We start from the raw sequence: 18,367 nt of genomic DNA on the forward strand, positions 1-18,367 counted from the left end.
CTATTTTTTATCCCGATATTCCTACGGGATACGGACTTACGCGGGTGAAACCGCGGGGCGCAGCTAGTATTATGTAAAGTTCTCATCATATCACGCATACTTGAAATCCCAATTAATATAGCGATAGTAATTAAGTTATCTAACAGAGTAGAAAAAATATGCTACAATAGACCAAAATGAAAATCAAGTATTATAAGAGTTTCAATCGTGCGGAAAATTTAATACTTGAATTTCTCGTTTATATAGTAATTTTTGTTATTTGAATAAATATTGAATTATAGGTATAAAGAAATATTTCTACATTGCTGTTAACATCAAAGAAATTACGAACATTTATTTTGCAGACGTTTAATTTTGACTTTAATTACCCTTTCGCAAATTTTTTATAACTAGCTGGTTGACTGAGTTGTGCTTGCTATCGTATTTTATTTAAATTGAATGACGTTCGTTTTTCTGAGTTACAAATCTGAATCAAAGTTAAATGTTTTAGCCATTGATTACATTTACGGTGCTTAAACTAATGTTTGAAAGGGTTTTCAGAATCTAGAATAACAAGGAGAGAACTGAAATAACTAAGACTGACATATTACAAAGCTAAATAAATACGACAAGGAAAAAAGCAACACAGGTAAATCAGAAAAAATTGGCCCAGTGTATTTTGGTGGACGTATATCGTATGTAGAAACTCACAACTGACAGTTTCCGACTCCAAAACAATTCTTTGATGTCTTTTTCTATGACTGTCGTATCGCTCAGGCTTTAGCAAGCCACTTGTGTATCTTGACATGCACAATTTGGACTGTTTGTAAAGTGGTTATAATATGACCATGGGTCATCATGCATTTACGTCATAATAGGGTGTTGGTGGACCACAATAGACATTTGCTATAAAATAAAGGTTAAATTCGTGCCATTAAAATCAGAGTATAGATAAAGGCCCTGTTCCTATGGATTCACGTGTTGAATTTCACAGTCGGGTTAAGCCACCACCAGGGCCAGATAATTTCGGCAATTTCAGTAATTCAACATTGTCTCCAAAGTACGTACACTTATTTTCATTTTAAAATAGTTCCAATGCTTATGAAGTACTATAGACATCTACTATATAAAAATAAGTCGGGTTTTCCTTCCTGACGCTATAACTCCAGAACGCACGAACCGATTTCCACGGTTTTGCATTCGTTGGAAAGGTCTCGGGCTCCGTGAGGTTTATGGCATAGAAAATTCAGGAAAACTTCAACTGAAAAGCGGGAAAATCATTTTTTAAATACAACCATCTGGTGGCGAAACGGAGTTCGCCGGGTTTGCTAGTTTGCTATAAAATGCCAAACTCGTGCGATTTAATAGGAGAGTAAATAAAGGTCCTCTTCCTTGTCACGGTTTAAATCTTTCAGCAGTCTCAGTAATTCGCCATTATCTCCAAAGTACGGCGAATGAGTACGTATACTGATTATATTTTAAAACATTTCCAATAAATATTTCTATACGTAAAAGTTAAATGCTTGAAGGTTTTACACCACTAATGCAGTAATTATCAAAGAACTATACTAACAAGACTTATCCAGTAAGTATGTCCCTCTCAAAATTCAATAAGTGTGTTTTATATTCGGGTTCACTCTGTATAGAAGCTCACTACCCGTGAAAATCCGGCCTTCTGAAGCATCAAGCACTCTTAAAGGTATGAAAGAGGGTGTCCTAATGGAACGAGCTCAGAGTTCTCAAGACGGTGTCCACTCTTATCTGAGGGATTTTAATAAGACAAGAAATTTCACTAAAGTTTAATAAGCAAAACGTTTAAAGATATCTCCAGCAGTACTGTACATACTTTGTAACTGTATTACTTGTAAGTACTTAGGTATTAGGAGTAACTAACTTTTCAGAAAAATTAAGAATATTTTTTTTTACTTTAATATTCTAGATTTCTCGATAAGGATCAAGTTTTTTCTACGCTACTGAAACTAGGAGAGTAATTTTTATTCATACTTTGGAAAACTGTCTTCAACAAGGATGATTTCTGTATATTAAAAAATACATTTAATTCAAATTGTGTGCTAGTTGCCATCTAAATTGTATGTTGTGTATAATTTTGCTCGTAAGTAACATACATTACCTACAATTTTTTATATTTGAACAAGATTTAAGGGAAGCAAGTACGTAAAAAATGTTGAAAGAAAAATCAGACAGTCAATAAAAGTAAAATGAACCCCAGTAAAGATAAAAATCTGACTCAAAAAGTTACGCATGAATAATTGATGTGCAATGAAATGCATGAAACAAAAGGTCCATGCTCTTCCGTCCTGTTTAATATGTAAATTTTAAGGATGGTTTCAATCAATTAAAATATCAACAATAGGCCAGACACATCAATTTCAGGATGTTACAATGCAAGAGTGATTCAATGAAAACACTCAGCATTTTGTAATTAAAATTCTATTTAAAGAAGAGCAATGAGAGAGTTTGTTGTCTGTATTGCTGAAAAATTAATTAAGCCGGTACCTACGTGTAACATATCTCGAGAAATGTGTTCCGTAGTTGGGAAGATTATTTAATTTCAAAATACTATTTTTTTTGGAATAATATCAGTACCATGCTTACTTTAATTAGCTTACCTAAAAATTTACTTTTCATAGCTAAAGATTAAATAAAATATTTAGGGAAGGATGTGTTTTTACAAAATTAAAAAAAATATATATATAATTTTTAAACGACAAACAAGCGTTTAGGAGTCCATTGCGGACGAACATGCTACGTAATTTAGGTATATTGTATTAAGATTTAAGTATATTATGCATGAGTATCCAGTGTTCAGGGATTTCTTCTTTCAATTGTCTGCGGAACCTTCATAACATTCTGTGGTTGTAACGCAGATTGCAATTGTTTCGCATGGAACTATTTTTATCTCTATGTATAAATATGAATCCCTGTTTCCCGTGATAAGGGCATCACACGTCAATTGCTGAACCGATTTTGCAATTTTCTCCATTATTCTGTTTATTTTTGTAACAAATAACACGAAAAATAAAAAAAAAAACACGAGAAACTTTTCGCCAAAAAATATTACACTACAATCTTGACGCGTTTGACAGCTCGCAGGAAGACAGAACAACGTCTGTCAAGTTACCTATTTAAAGCGGATTTAAAAAGCGATTTATTCATTGCTTTGAAAAGTCTTTTATTTTTAAATATAGTACGCGTAAAATGAAACAAATGAAAACACTATTTCTTGATTGTTTACTTCTTTCAAGAGTCGCTGAGTAATTTGGATTAAGAAGTACGGATTCTATTTTTATACAGTAGCCGCGATATGAATTGGAAATGAATGTTGATTGATTTTGACTAAAATAAAATAGTCCCAAAATAATTTAAACTATTTTTTAAATTCACATCGCCGCACTGCTGCGGGACTTTTCAAGAAATGTAGTTAGTATAATCTGTATCGTAAAACGTATTTTAATGCGCATTTATTTATACATTTTCAATAAAACTTAGTACATCTCGCTAAGCCATTAAGGTTATCTTATTGAGACATAAATCGTGGTAGTTTTTGCACGAGAGGAAGGAAGACGAAAGTAAATCCTTGCATAAATTATACTCTTCTTAGTTCAGTTAGCTACGAACTTTATCATAATGTCGACCTGAAAAATATATGCTTAGGAATACTTGTATTCATACAATAATAACGAGAAGTATATATTGGGACAACATTATAAAATACGTTTGCACAAGGGGATATCTGAATAAAAGTTTGTAAACATTGTGCTTTGTAAAGAGTATGCTTTGGTTATCTTAGTGTTTGTATATCTTTATATAGTACTTTAAATATCCATATGGAAAGCATACACGTTTATTATTAAATGAACTCTTTATCTACTTGAAAACAACAAACCTTTTCTCTTACTATCTGATTGAAGTTAGGGATTACTTTTATGCAAACAAAGACGAGAATAAACCTTCCCACATCACCATAAAATCCACAAACAGAGCTACTGTCTTTTCATCCAATAGACTCGTTAAAGGTGCATTTTTTTAATCGAGTCTGTTTATTCTGTAAACGAGAAAGCTCCCTAGGTACTTTAGGCAATACTGGCATCATTAAACGAGCAGGCTATAAATACAACCTGCACCGTAACCCTCTACTAAACCGCTTAAGGCCAACGTAAAATTAACTCCGAACTGTTGCAAGATGGTAAAGTCTTGGAAAGTTCGCTTGTATCACGGCAAATTTAACTCGGTATAGTTTTTAACTAACGAGTTATTGATTAATGCATCACCAAAGATGCATTTTCAATTTTGAGTTAGATGGTATTTTAATGGAATGAATTTTATTATGGAACATATTATAGAAGATATATTGGAATCGAAATAATGTGTCGAGCTAGAGCTGTTATAATCTTCTAGTTTAATGCTGGACGGTGATTGAATCTGGTCTGGATAACGAATTGTTTGTGCATACTTGCTCTTAATTATAAGTGAATCAGCATGATGGATTTTCCATTTATATCCAATTGATATTAGAAACTAGAATATTTTTTTTCCTTATTTTAATGATTTTTTTTTTTAATTATGCATTTGTATACGTTAAATAGAACAGACAGTATAGAATATATTATGTTGATGCTAATGACCTTTAATTTATATAATACTAATTTGGCTAAAAATTCATCGCATGTTTAATGCATAAAAATATTTGAGTAGGCATCCATATTCTCTAATCAATAAACAGAAATCAACAAAAAATAACCTGAATATAATATGGTAAACTTAATCAACGATTTCAAATAATTTAGAATTTTCTCCATCATTCCATAAAATTTAGAACATCACAGATCAAAAATAACCATGCACTTAAGAACTTTCTAGATCATTTAGAGATCTTTCAAGAATTTCTTGCGGGTTCTTGTAAATGACAGAAATATATTTTTTTTTACATTTTACCGTTGGCGCATAATATGTTGTCGGGGGTATTTTCTGGGTGCACTGAATTCCCTTAGAATAATTACCAGTATAAAGCTAAATTATTTGTTAGATAAACCAGACCACAGGCTTTATAAAAACGGGGAAAGAAATAGTGTGAGTGTTACGAAAATATTATATTTCATCGATCGGTTATTTTAGTGAAATTTTATTTTTCTATGCTACAATAAATACATAATAACTTCATCGTATGCATGCAATGCTGATACTCAATAGACTGACGTGATTCGAAGGATTCATGGCCACAATTCGCGACGAAGAGCCAACGACCAGGGCCAGTGGCGTGCTTTAGGGGACTTAGAGGCTATGAACATCAGGACTATTGAAGGTCAATTATGTTGGTGATAATGATGGTATATCTCTGCAATCAATACCTTTTTCCTTTTTTATAGATTTAGTGTCTCGTTTTAACTTAAAAGCGAATGCAAAAAGCTAATTAAAAATAAAAAAATAAACCCTGACATTGTTTTGTTTTGGCGGCCATGTTGGATTTTTTATTTATCATACTGTTATAGTATTTTATTAGTCAAGCGCTTTCATTGGATTCCTATCCATAAAAATATAATACAAAGGAACTGTGAAAAAAATAAAAATCCAGTGGGATTGGAGTGCAACTCCGTTATCCAATCCACTCCCGACTAATACACGTTTTATACAAAAATAAAAACAAAATCCGAATCGATTCATCCGTTCGGGACTTACGATGCCACATACACATGAATACACACAGACAAACAAAAAATTATAACACTCCGTCGTTTTTGCGTCGTGCGCTGAAAAGTATCAAAAGATAAAATAATAAACTGAAGTAACCCGAGAGTTGGTAAACCTAAGTCTTCACCGCTGAGCTACCATTGTAATATATATAATGTTTTTCCCACAATATGTTATTGAATACTCGATGGAACAATATTTCGAATATTGCTTTTATTTATTTAAGTAAATAAACCAAAAAACAGCGGGACATGTATAAACCATCTTTATTTTGTTTGTTTTGTCCTATTATTTTTGTACTAGTGTACCGCCCTAGAACCTTTATTGCACCTTAAAAAAGTTAAAACATAGGTGACTCAGCCGAGCCGTTCTCTAGTTAATACTTAGCAACACATTTGGCGATTAATTATTATTTATAAAGAAGACATAATCTGAATAAATCTTTGACGCTTAAATTATTTCCTTCATATTACTAACTAAAAGCTTGAAATTACTTATAAAAGGCAGTTCATTAAATTAGCTTTTTTGTTCGTAGAGTATATTTTTTGCACTAATAGTTGCTTTATTATTAATCTGAATAACAAATACGTCATATAGATGTGCTCACCACCAAGTGAAAGTATTTACGAGTTTCCTTTCAAATTGCATGTGATATTTCATATTTTGTTTCAATTTACGTACCAATTGTGACCAATTTTCTGAAATCCCATAAGATTTTGTTTTGTTAATATAAAACATTTAAGTTTTTATATTTCGTCTCTCGTAAAATATTCTGACGGACTCTTACTTCTTAGTAAAATATTTTTAATTACTTGATGCAACAGTACTTTTAATTATACTACGTCCTAACTTTAATATCAATTTCGCATAAAATTCATACGCCATCACGAACGTTACGTGTATTTATAATATAACGTAATTTTATTACATCCGTATTATGAAGAGCAACAAGAGATAAGTGGGTATTGCTTCTTGCTGCACTTAATCAGCATTCCATCAGCGCGTAAATGACCTGACATATTAAACCCGTCAAATTAAAACGTAAACGGGGCCGGGTTGCCGCTCTTTTATAAAATGAATAAGATAAATGAACGTTGGCCAGCGAGCGCGCACGTATCGCGGATATAAATTAACCAGTATCACATTCCGCTCTACAGTTTCAATAAGATTTGTTTTAATTACAATCATTCGTCCGAATTAATACAATACGTTTATTTATTTGCACGGTTTACACCTATCTTTTGATGTGTTTTTGTTGGCATTTTACGTTTTTCGAATTATTTATATGAGATACTATCTTAATGGCCACGGCTTCGCCCGCGTAGTCAAAAGAAAAGAGGCACAGTCGTGAGCTACCTGCACATAATTTCCGTTCTAGATTTCCGGGATAAACACTATCATATGTCTTTTCTTGGGTCTCAAACTATATCTGTACCAAATTTAATCCAAATGCGGTTGAAGGTCATGGTTATGAAGATACAGTAAAGTAGAGTTACTTTTGCATTTATAATATCAGTAGGATTAAATTCATGCATTTTTAATTATTTAAAAAAATTAATTATAAAATACTAAATTCGTCAATCGATTTCCCAAACATGGAGATTTTTCAGCAGTCACAACAATGAATGGATTGCAGTTGTATGAAATGTCATTCCAACATCAGGATATATTTAGGCAAGTCACGTACGCCAAATGCTATTAGGTTGAAGGATATTGGAAAATGATTTTAGAGCAAATACTGTGTATGTATACCGCACTAATCCCTGTAATCTATACTTTGACAGGGAAATTATACAAACAGTTAGTCTATTAATTTCCGTCTCTTGATTAGTTTCGGGAGTTAATTATACAATGTTCCAATTTATTAGTTATTGTTTACTGAAAATATTGTTGTTCCAAATTAACCGAAATATTTTAAAGTATATCTTGTTTAACTTATTTGTATATTCAAATGTGAAGTGTTAACGAACTTATACAGCAGAAAATATGTACTATTATATGATATTTCGAATACAAAGCCTCGATTTTTTTATTAATTACTGCATTAAAGTAAATAAAAATTTTTTTTGATCGACATATGTTGTAAAACATCCGGTGACTGGCAAATACGATACGATACGATTGTCGGTAAATCTCGACTTAAAAGTGAAAATATTATCTTTTATCAATATTAGCTTTCTCATCGTTTTCACTACTCTTTTTTAATAGAAGAAAAAACATGGCCAATTAATTAACAGAGATTTCAAGGTGCCTTATTTCACTTTCAAATTAAACTTTAAATGGGACTCCTGAATAAACTATTTCGGGTAAGAAATGTAGGCTATTTCAAGTACATTAAAAGGGGAATGTTTTTTCTAAGCGCCGGGCGTAAATCTTGTAGCCTTGACTAGTGAATAGGTTTGGTAATGCGTTGTAAAAGTAATGCCTGTGCGTCACAAATAGCTGTTGTGAGATAAATTGAGCTAACTGGTCGATTCACGTATAATCCCTCATATCTAACCGCATGTTACAAGGCTTTGTGTGTTAGGTGATCAATATGTATATATAGTATAATCGTGTATAATAGTTGAAATACTCACGAAAGAGATTAAAAACTTTTTAACGGATTTTAAACGCGATTTATTCATTATATTATAGCGAGCGTGGTCACGGGGAGACCGACCGTCTCTAATATAATGAATAAATCGCTTTTAAAATCCGTTAAAAAGTTTTTAATTTCTAAATGTATAATATTCGCGTAAAATCAAACACAAGAAAATACTATACTGACGAAATTCAGAGCCGTATTGAATTGTCAGTTTTTTCAATTGACGCGACGTCCCAAAAATCCCGTCGCGTCCAAGTCCACGTCGAGTTTTCAATTCGACTTAATTATTTTTTACAACCTGAATGAATATTACTTATATTAAAGGTGTACTTATCTGTATTTTTATTACAATAATCCGTTATTATTTTTATGTTTCACAGTATGGGAGTGGGCACTACTGACATATCTATCTGCAGGCTTTGCAAAGTTTGCAAGTCAGAGCCTTCATAACTTCAGAATGGTTGTTTGTTCATTATTATACTATAGTAAAATCAAACTCTGAGGCATTTACTTACTCAAGATCTTCTACAAGTTCTATTAAATCCTCATAATATAGATTATCATTTACTATTAAAAATGTAAAAGGTCGTCTGTATATCGAAGAATATGTGTTAAATTTTAGTTTGTCTGTCTGTATTTATAAAAACGAATCACGCTGAACTACTTAAGTTATTCATCTGAACTTAGTATACTTTGAGTTCTTACTCTGTCTAAGGGAGCCCGATATTATTTATATTACAGTTTATACGATAATTACATAGTTAGTACTCTTCCCTTAGGGAAGGATTAAAATCATAAAAAGTTTTTTTACAAAAATATCTGACGTTCCTGTCACCTAACATGGTGGTGGGATCAAAAATAAGAAAAACGTTTAATCACTGCTTTTAATTTTTCTTGTATGTGTTTCAGATTCTAAAATAGACCCAAACGAAAACTATTCCGTATCAAACGCAAAAAGAATCATGTCAATCGGATGAAGCTCGTGGAGTTATCGATGTTTTTTTGTAATAGTTGTATATTGAAAAATGAAATACGCTACGAATTGAGAACCTTCGTCGTTTTTATGAATGTCGGTAAAAAGCGTATTACATCGTCGTAACTCAATAGCGCGTAGTCTAGTTTAATTCGTTCTTTTTTTACAAAAATGAAGCAAAATATTGCAATATAGAAATATTATCAAGGATATTCGTTTACATTGTTAACAATGATATCATCATCGCAACCGAAAATATTAGAATTTTTATTAAGTATGCTTATCGTCCGCGGCTTCACTCGTGTGGACAAAATTTTGTGCTTCGTGGATTTTCGAAGGAGATGCAGTATGACCTGATGATGATGATAAAAACCTATTTAAAAACCTAATTTATTCAATTTGTAATTGTTCAATGACACCTCATTTGATTACACATTCACGATTTTTTTTTGTTTTCCGGTTATATATATCCATGTTGCTTAGAAATCACTCTTTTAAAAAATATTAACGTACTGAAAGGGAAGGGAACTGACTTAAGGGAAACAAGTACCTATTTAGTCTCATTCCTCTATTCTTTTTCATGTAACTTAGGGTCCGCTATCCTATTTCTTGAATGTATGAACAATAAAAACTATATATGATAAGTTTAAACATAAATAATAAATTTCATTATCGTCAACGTCATCATTAACCCATATATTACGTTTTCAATGCATAATTATGGCCCTCCTATGAGGGTACAGGTTATAATCTACCACTTTGATAGTTTTTGTTTCTTCGACATGCTGGCTTCATGATGTACACCATTCACCATTTCAAACAGTAGCGATCTGAATAATGAGTAGTTAATAGAAAAATCTACTTTCTTCTCGCACCCTCGTCTCAAACCCCTGCCTTTCCGCTACAAGTTCTAGATCTTAAACAATTAGGCCACAACTGCTAATCTTAATTAATTAATTAAAGTAAAATCCAATACTCAAAACATTAACATAAAAGTTCTCATTTCACCAATGGTTAAAAAAAGTGATTTTAAGCTTGGAACACAATATTCTACTAATGTTCTTATAGCTTGCATTTACTAATGAAGTAATAAAGTGAGCACTTGGCACGTGTTTAGCTTGGCGAAGCATCTTAGACAACACTCTGTAAGGGCTCTTATAAGGCTAGCGGACACAGAATTTGTGTAGCAATAGACTCTGTACATTTACAATTTAGCATACAATTTAATAAATTGGTGTTTTTGTTGCAAAATCTATTATAACTTCAGAACGATTAATACAAATTTGAATAATATGAATCTAAATTGATATTAAGTTAAAAATAGGTTGACTACAGTCCACTCGGTGCTATAAAGTACGAAAAGTTCGTTTTGTCTTTAATTCTAAACAGTAACCGCATATAAAAGAATGCCTATCGACCCTTATCAAATGGGGTATACAAATAGAACAATTATGCAACCCTTTGCGGTGGACATGTATATATTATTGACGTAAAAAGGTGAGCATAGGTCCGCACTCTGTTGGGATCAGCCTCGACTGTATTTTAGCCCAAACTGTCAGTCAAGTATACCATTTCATTTCGCATTCCAGTCGATCGGGAGCGACCATGAATATAGTATGAAGTGCTCTCAAAAAAGTACATACAAATGTATTTGACTTAACGCAGCGAAATTTTACTTGTATCCATTTTTAATCTGAATGGAGTGAGCCGCTGAATTGATGAGTGCGATATGTTTGGAGGAGCAAAAATACTTCTGAAATATGCTTGCGAAAGTCAACGGGCTAGCGTGTTATTTAATATTTGCATGTTTTATACAAAAGCAACATACGTTTTATATTATTTCATTAATATATTGGAACTTTACTATTCCCATTACTTTACAAAATGGTTTTTAATTTAAGGTATTTACACGAAGGACAAATAATGGTGATTTAGGGCGAACATGTTACATCCGTAGGAATGTAACATTTTGGAGTTTAAATATTATTTTCAGTGAGGTCTTCTTATTAATAACAATAAAACACAAAAAATAAAAGCGTATAGGTGTTTTCTTGATATTTTTTTTTTACCTATATAGATTAGAGGTATATAGCATATTGTGATACAATAAAGTGAACATAAAATTGAAACTGCTATTTTGTTGTTTATATAAACCCTTGATTATATTATTAATTTAATATACAATGGATATGACAACAAAACAAACTTCGTGTTGTTTTTCAATATTTATGTGTAGGAAGAGAGTTAAAATATACAATTTCTGTATTCCAATCACGATTTGAGTACATTTGTATATGTCCCAAAGAACACACCAGTGACAGGTACAAAGTAGAGATCTTATCTTCACTCATATATCACGGTGGTAACACGTGAAATGAAGACAATATCTTATCTACATATTTACATAATAATGCTGTAACCCACTGAACTTATTGCTTTTATATTACTCCTTTCGAACCGTTCTTAAATTGATAAGGAAGTGAATGGATGTTGTTAACGAAGTTCATAAAATATTGAACAAATGTTGTTTAAAATATTTAAATATAAATATTTGATTATTTTTATATCGTTATTCATTTAATTGAGTTAACTGGAAAAAGTTGCCTATTTATTAACATTCTTTAATAGATATCGAAACCCTAGTGGATATCAATACTATTATTATTAGTCGCATGTTCTCTTAAAAGTATCATAATAAATGTACATCTCAATAGTCTCAAATAATTAATACCATTATCTATATTGTGTGAAAAAGTGAGAAGGTATAAATATTGATGTTAATGTGAACTTACTAATATTATAAATGCGAAAGTTTGTAAGGTTGTGTGTGTGTTTGTTGCTCTTTCACGCAAAAACTACTGAACCAATTGCAATGAAATTGGGTACGTATACAGCTGGACAACTGGAATAACATACAGGCAATTTTATATCCCGATATTCCTACGGGATACGGACTTACGTGGGTGAAACCGCGGGGCACAGCTAGTTATTGATATAAACAGTTTTACAGATGCAAGTAAATGTTTACTTATTCATTTAGAAATATACATATACGTTGAATATCAAAGCATATTTGCATACTATATACATACTCGCCCGCGGCTTCGTACGTGTTAATTCGGAGTAGTTTAAAAGATATTATTATACATATAAACCTTCCTCTCAACTCTATCTTTTAAAAGCCCCTTCAAAATTCGTTACGTAGTTTTAAAGATTTTGCATACATAGGGACAAAGGTACAGAGAAAGCGATTTTGTTTATGTATATTATGTACTGATGTGTACAATCATACACATATTTCGTTTTCGTTAAATAACAAGCATTAACAAAAATTAAAAAAAAAAAACAGTTTTCTTTCTTCGTCTTTATCTCTTTGGAGTCCATGAGAACTTCAGGTTTGTGGGGTTTATGACACCTAACATTTAACAAATCACCATATACAATTATTATTATTATTTTTACATGAATTCATGTATAAAATCTTTTATGTATTTTGTAAGTAGTATTACAAAAGGAGCAGTAAATTTAAAAGTTACGTGTAATAAATTTTTAGTTCCACCATAGTATTATGTTACTGTGTGTGTATCAACTATACTATTAATGAATGTAATATGTAAAATGTAAACCTATGGAATGTTCACAGGACATTTCTCTGGTCTTATTGCTTTTTTTTCAAACAGTGAATTGAAATTTATATGATTCTCTCTCTTTCCTGTAGAATTTGGTTAACGGTGACAAATATTAAATTGAGTATTTTTATGAAAAATAAATGTGCGAGTTAAAGTTCAGAAAGCAACGATTGGGCTAATAATTACCCAGCAGAACAGAGGTCTGAAATTAGACACATTTGCTATCTAAGCTTTCTGGTTCCATGTCACGTAGTTAACGAGAACAAAACTACTTAATTATACTAACATCGATTTTTCTTTATAAATGCATTCAGGAATTGTTTCGACCGCGTAATTGTGAATTAGTTTAACCGCTGTAAGCAATTTGTGTACAGAGAGCTCGCTTAAATTTAGATAATCGCTGTATTTACCGATTCAACTCTGCAACCTTTTGTTAGCGTCGGTATTTGTTTACATTTAAGGAGAATATAATTAAAAGATACTTAAGCGTTATTTTCCTATTCATCCAATTAACTTCTGCCTACTATAACAACGTGGAAATGTAGATTTGTGAGGTCGATTACATTTGGATAAGATTTACTTAGGTCCCACGAGGATACTCGGGTTCTCATTATATTGTATCCTCTATTTGAATAATACACGGGAAGCGAAAATAGTATTACTTGATAATAGTAGGTAGCTGATTCCTAGAAGCGAAAAGTTCTGTTTAATAAGAGGTGTACATCTAACCAATTACAAGCAGGATTTGAATTCTGATGGGAAGCATTTGTAGGTACTCAACTATAGCAAATTTGTAAATACTCCCCTATTTTAGGACGTAATCGTAAATAGTCGGTTTTGGTTTTATCCACGCTCCTATTATTAAACTAAAGTAAATATCTAACTTTATTACAAATTTTAAGAATGACAGCCAAAAAATTAATTTATGAGAGTCGCAGTTCAGAGAAAATGCATATTTGTCTGCTAAGTATTTCATTATTATGAACCTGATCTATAATCCTAAATTATACACAGAAGTAACTTCTTTATGTTTATATAATATCCATACAATATACCAATGATAAAGCACGAAATAAAGTGGATATATTTAAAACATAAATCGGTTTATCACAATGACTATGAAAGAAAAGTGGACAGATATTTAAAATTATCCATTTACATGGGTAAATAAATAGGGAAAACGCCCAATTTCAGGCATGGTAAATAAATTAACATTTAAATTGTTTTGTCCGCGTATTTGCATTACAAAGAGTACGTCATTGGCATGGGCTGGACAATAAATAAAGAAGCGTGGGTTCTTAAACCCTAATCTCAAATTCACATTTATATAATAATTACTACTAATTACTTTAGTTTTCTTTTTCATTACTACTAATTACTTAAGTTCGTGTTTCAATTTTAATTCAGTATGATATTTATTTCCTTCTAAATCATTTGGAAGAAACGCTTATATATAATATCTATATTGTTTAAGGAAATGTTTAACAAATACTTGAAAGTGCTGCGAGCTTGTTAGTTGATTACTTCAGCCTCATTAAGTTCCGGTTATTTAGGTGAAATACATCGAGATTCCTCGAAATTAAATACTGAATAGAATTTCAGTAGTTTGTACAGAATCTCTGTTTGACTACAATGCATTAAAAAGTTTTATGGGTAATTTTTGTTCATGAATATATAAATTTGTTTAAGTTGTATTTATATAAGTAAGTACTATAAGTATTACATTACGCTTCCATAAATCGTATTTCCACGAAAGGTTCTCTAATCTTTAATGCGCCCAATATACTAGTTTTTTTTGCTACGCCCGGGTAGTCTAAGAATATTCCCATGGCTATCAAATACTATACCGCGTTAAAAAGTAGTTTATGTACCTATTTAACTAATCTAAGTACCTCAAATTATAAATATCATATTACATATAAAACGCTCCATTGTTTTTATATCCTTTTTTATGTCATATCGAGCAATTGAGATAATGTTTCGCCAGATGGTAAGTGACCACTAACGCCCAAAAACGTTCGCAGATATAGAGCGACTGTGAATGCGTTGCCCGCTTTTAATTAAGGGGTAAGGGAAAAGGAAAGGACGACAGGAAAGGAGATTCGACTAGGAAAGGTGCGGATTGGAAACAGGCATCTAACTCTCCCACTTATCGTAAAAAACACAAGACAAGAAATGCAAGGTATAGTACCTTTCTTCCTCCATTATTTTGTGAGGGTGTGGTACCTTCCCCAGTGCGCGCTGGCCTAATTCGTGACGATGAGTGCTCGATACCCACATTGAAAAGAAGAGCAGGTACGTAGGAGGTGAAAGAAAGACAAACAAAAGCACTATCGCGTTTCAAATATTGAATAAGGATTATATACCATCAACAAATACTTAAGCTGACAGCGGTCGTGACATAGTTAATGTACAATTTACAAACATTATACGTACGGTCGGTCTGATAAGGTTTGACGTGATGTTTGATATGAGCTTTGCCCTTACGACCTTTATACCAAATATTAACAGTACCTTAGCATATAAAATAATGGGACTCATTTACAGACTCATGTTTAATTTGAATATTAGCTTTTACTGTTTAATGTTAATGAAGGGTCGTGATTTGATCCAATTAGTTTACAGTTAAATATCTGAAAATAGTTTGAGACACTTTTTGTGTTGTACCTTTTGATATCGATGTCTAGAAATCTATAACAAAAAGCGGTAGCATAAAAATGGATCCTTTATAGATATAAGCATAAATTTTTTATCATTTAATAAGCTTCTACATTGATAGAACTAATACAATGCTTAATAAAAATTTAAAACTGAAATTTGTCACCGAAAGCTTTGATTGATTTAATATTTGAAACCCTAACTGTTTATTTCAATTCTTTGACTAATTGATCAAACTGACAAGCTTAACTCGACATTTACAGCCGCAAACGGACGTTGACTGACCCAGTCCATTACATTTATAGGATAACTTTTTTATACCATAAAATATAACTGGCATTTTTTCTTTTAGATATAGGTATATTCTAGATTATATATTGATTCCAGCTTTTAGTCAAATCATAAAACTGACATATCATCGTCGTTAAGGACGTCCACTGTTGAACATAGGCCTCCCCCAAAAAATTCCAAAACGACCGATCACCAGCGGCGTGAGTTCAGCCGCTCCCTGCCACTTTTATCAGGTCGTTCGTCCATCATGTTGACGGGCGTCCCACGCTGTGACGTCCTTTCTACCCCAACGGCCTTTGGTTCTTCAGCAATGGATACATGGATGCTACTCCAAGTTCAAAAACACCAATCGGTTGAAAACTCACAGATTTATCGAGTACGCAGCGAAAAAAGAAAATAAGTCGAATTGAAAACATCCTTCGGTTTTGGGAAGTTGGTTGATAATAACCATCACCTACTGGCGGTAAATATGTGAAGCCGTAACTGGATGGAATTTCTTAAACTTTAATTATTCATAGCATTGGAATGCTTTATAAATGAGACATTTTGAAAGAATAGAAATTACAGTATTCTTATCTATTTCAATTTCATGTATGGTTTGTCAAAAATACCTAAAATTTTCAAAAATCAAAACTATGAATGAAAAATGTCGTTAAGATGTCATAGAAAATAACACCTCGTTGTAGGTTGTATTCTTACTTGTTTTTCGTGCTTCTGTTAATCTCCTATTTATCGTAACACATTCTGTACTTAACAATTAATTTAGGAAATTATTAATAGACAATTGTGTGGATCTTGCTTTATCTGTGCTATAATTGTCATTAGTGATAGTCCACTATACACATACACACACACAATTATAAAATCAATAAACTCAGTCAGAAATAACAATATGTACCGTTGCTAATAACATTTGTAAGCACTCATACAAACAGAATCATTGAGCCGATTTTCGTTCGGATAATGTACCAACAAATTTAATTGATATAATCAGAAAATACCGTTGCGCGCACAAAAACAATCGTTAATAGGATTTGTTTTTACTATTTATTATGTTATATGTTTATTAAAATAACGTGTTTCGCATAGCTATGTTTGTATTTTGGGCTCTTCTGGAAATAATGATACATGATTTTTCTGAAGATGTTATTGTTAAGAAGATTAGAATGTACTCTATGATAATATGCTATAAGAATATGTTTTTCCTGATAACGAAATATATTTTTAGAAGTTTATTCAATTAAATATTATTTATATGTTGATGTCGGAATATTGTGATTATACATACAAGCGTGGATAAAGCTACGCAGCTTGAGGTTATGGCGTTCGTTTAAAATACCAATACAAAGGATCTCGTCGTGAAGATAGCTTTAGAGGAAGTGTTAATGCAAAACAGACCACTTATGGTCCGCCCCGGCTTCGTCCGTGGTACATATATAACCTATAGCCATTTTCAATAAATGGGCTATCTAACACTTAAAGAATTTTTCAATACGGACCAGTAGTTCCGGAGATTAGTGCGTTCAAACAAACAAACAAACAAACTCTTCACCTTTATAATGTTGACATAGCTTAATTATAACTGATACTCATTTTTAAATAGCTTTCAAGGAGCATTTTAAATATTTCACAATGGTGATCTGAAATTGTTTTGTGCCAATAAAGATTTTTCGATTATTACCTACTCACTTACTTACTCTTTGGCTGCAGTGAACCCAAAGCGGGTCTTAGTTTTCAATACAAGAACATCTTATTTCTTCCTATTTAAAGGAATGAAGCACTAGTTTTTGCTCGATTTAAAACTGCGTTGAGCTACTACGGTCTACGAGTAGGTAGGTACTTGGCCCGACCAAGGAGGCGCTAGCCGACTGGTCCATCCATGTATGCTTTCTTTGCCGCCTGGTCCTCCTCCGTTCTTATATATTTACTATTAATATATATTTATGATAAATCTTCAACCTTAATGTAATGCAAAAGTGCGATTTTATTGTATGATTTTATTACATAGGCTAATTTTTACTTCAATAAACTAGCGAGCGAAGCCGCGGCTACAGTTAGTACATTCATTATCCACGAAAATTGAAAGACTGTTATTATTAAACAATTTTATTGATATCATTGTTATTTACATTCCTCTTGACTAGTTCTTATTCTAATTCTACAAAGAACAGGGTAATAAAATTGCTTATTTATAAATTTCACCTTCGTTATGTACATAACATTCTCTATAACTAAATAACGCTTAATTAAAACGAATATAGGCGCAATTAGCTATCGATCGGTTCACAATATTTTATTGTATGTATTCCGTTTGAAACGAAACATTTATCGTTGCTGTATCTAAAGTTTTTGCTAATAAATGTTTGTGACAAATTAAAAAAAGACGTTTTTTTCCATTCTGAGTTTCATCATATAAGGTAATAGAATTTTATGCGTCTAACATGTTGTTGTTTCTTATAATTCCTTGTTTGGATACCATTTAAACAATTAATTTTAAATAAAGTTGTAATAACAGTTTTTAATTATTTACAGAATGTAAGA

This window comes from Zerene cesonia, chromosome 4 (assembly GCF_012273895.1).
Source record: "Zerene cesonia ecotype Mississippi chromosome 4, Zerene_cesonia_1.1, whole genome shotgun sequence".
NCBI lineage: Eukaryota > Metazoa > Arthropoda > Insecta > Lepidoptera > Pieridae > Zerene > Zerene cesonia.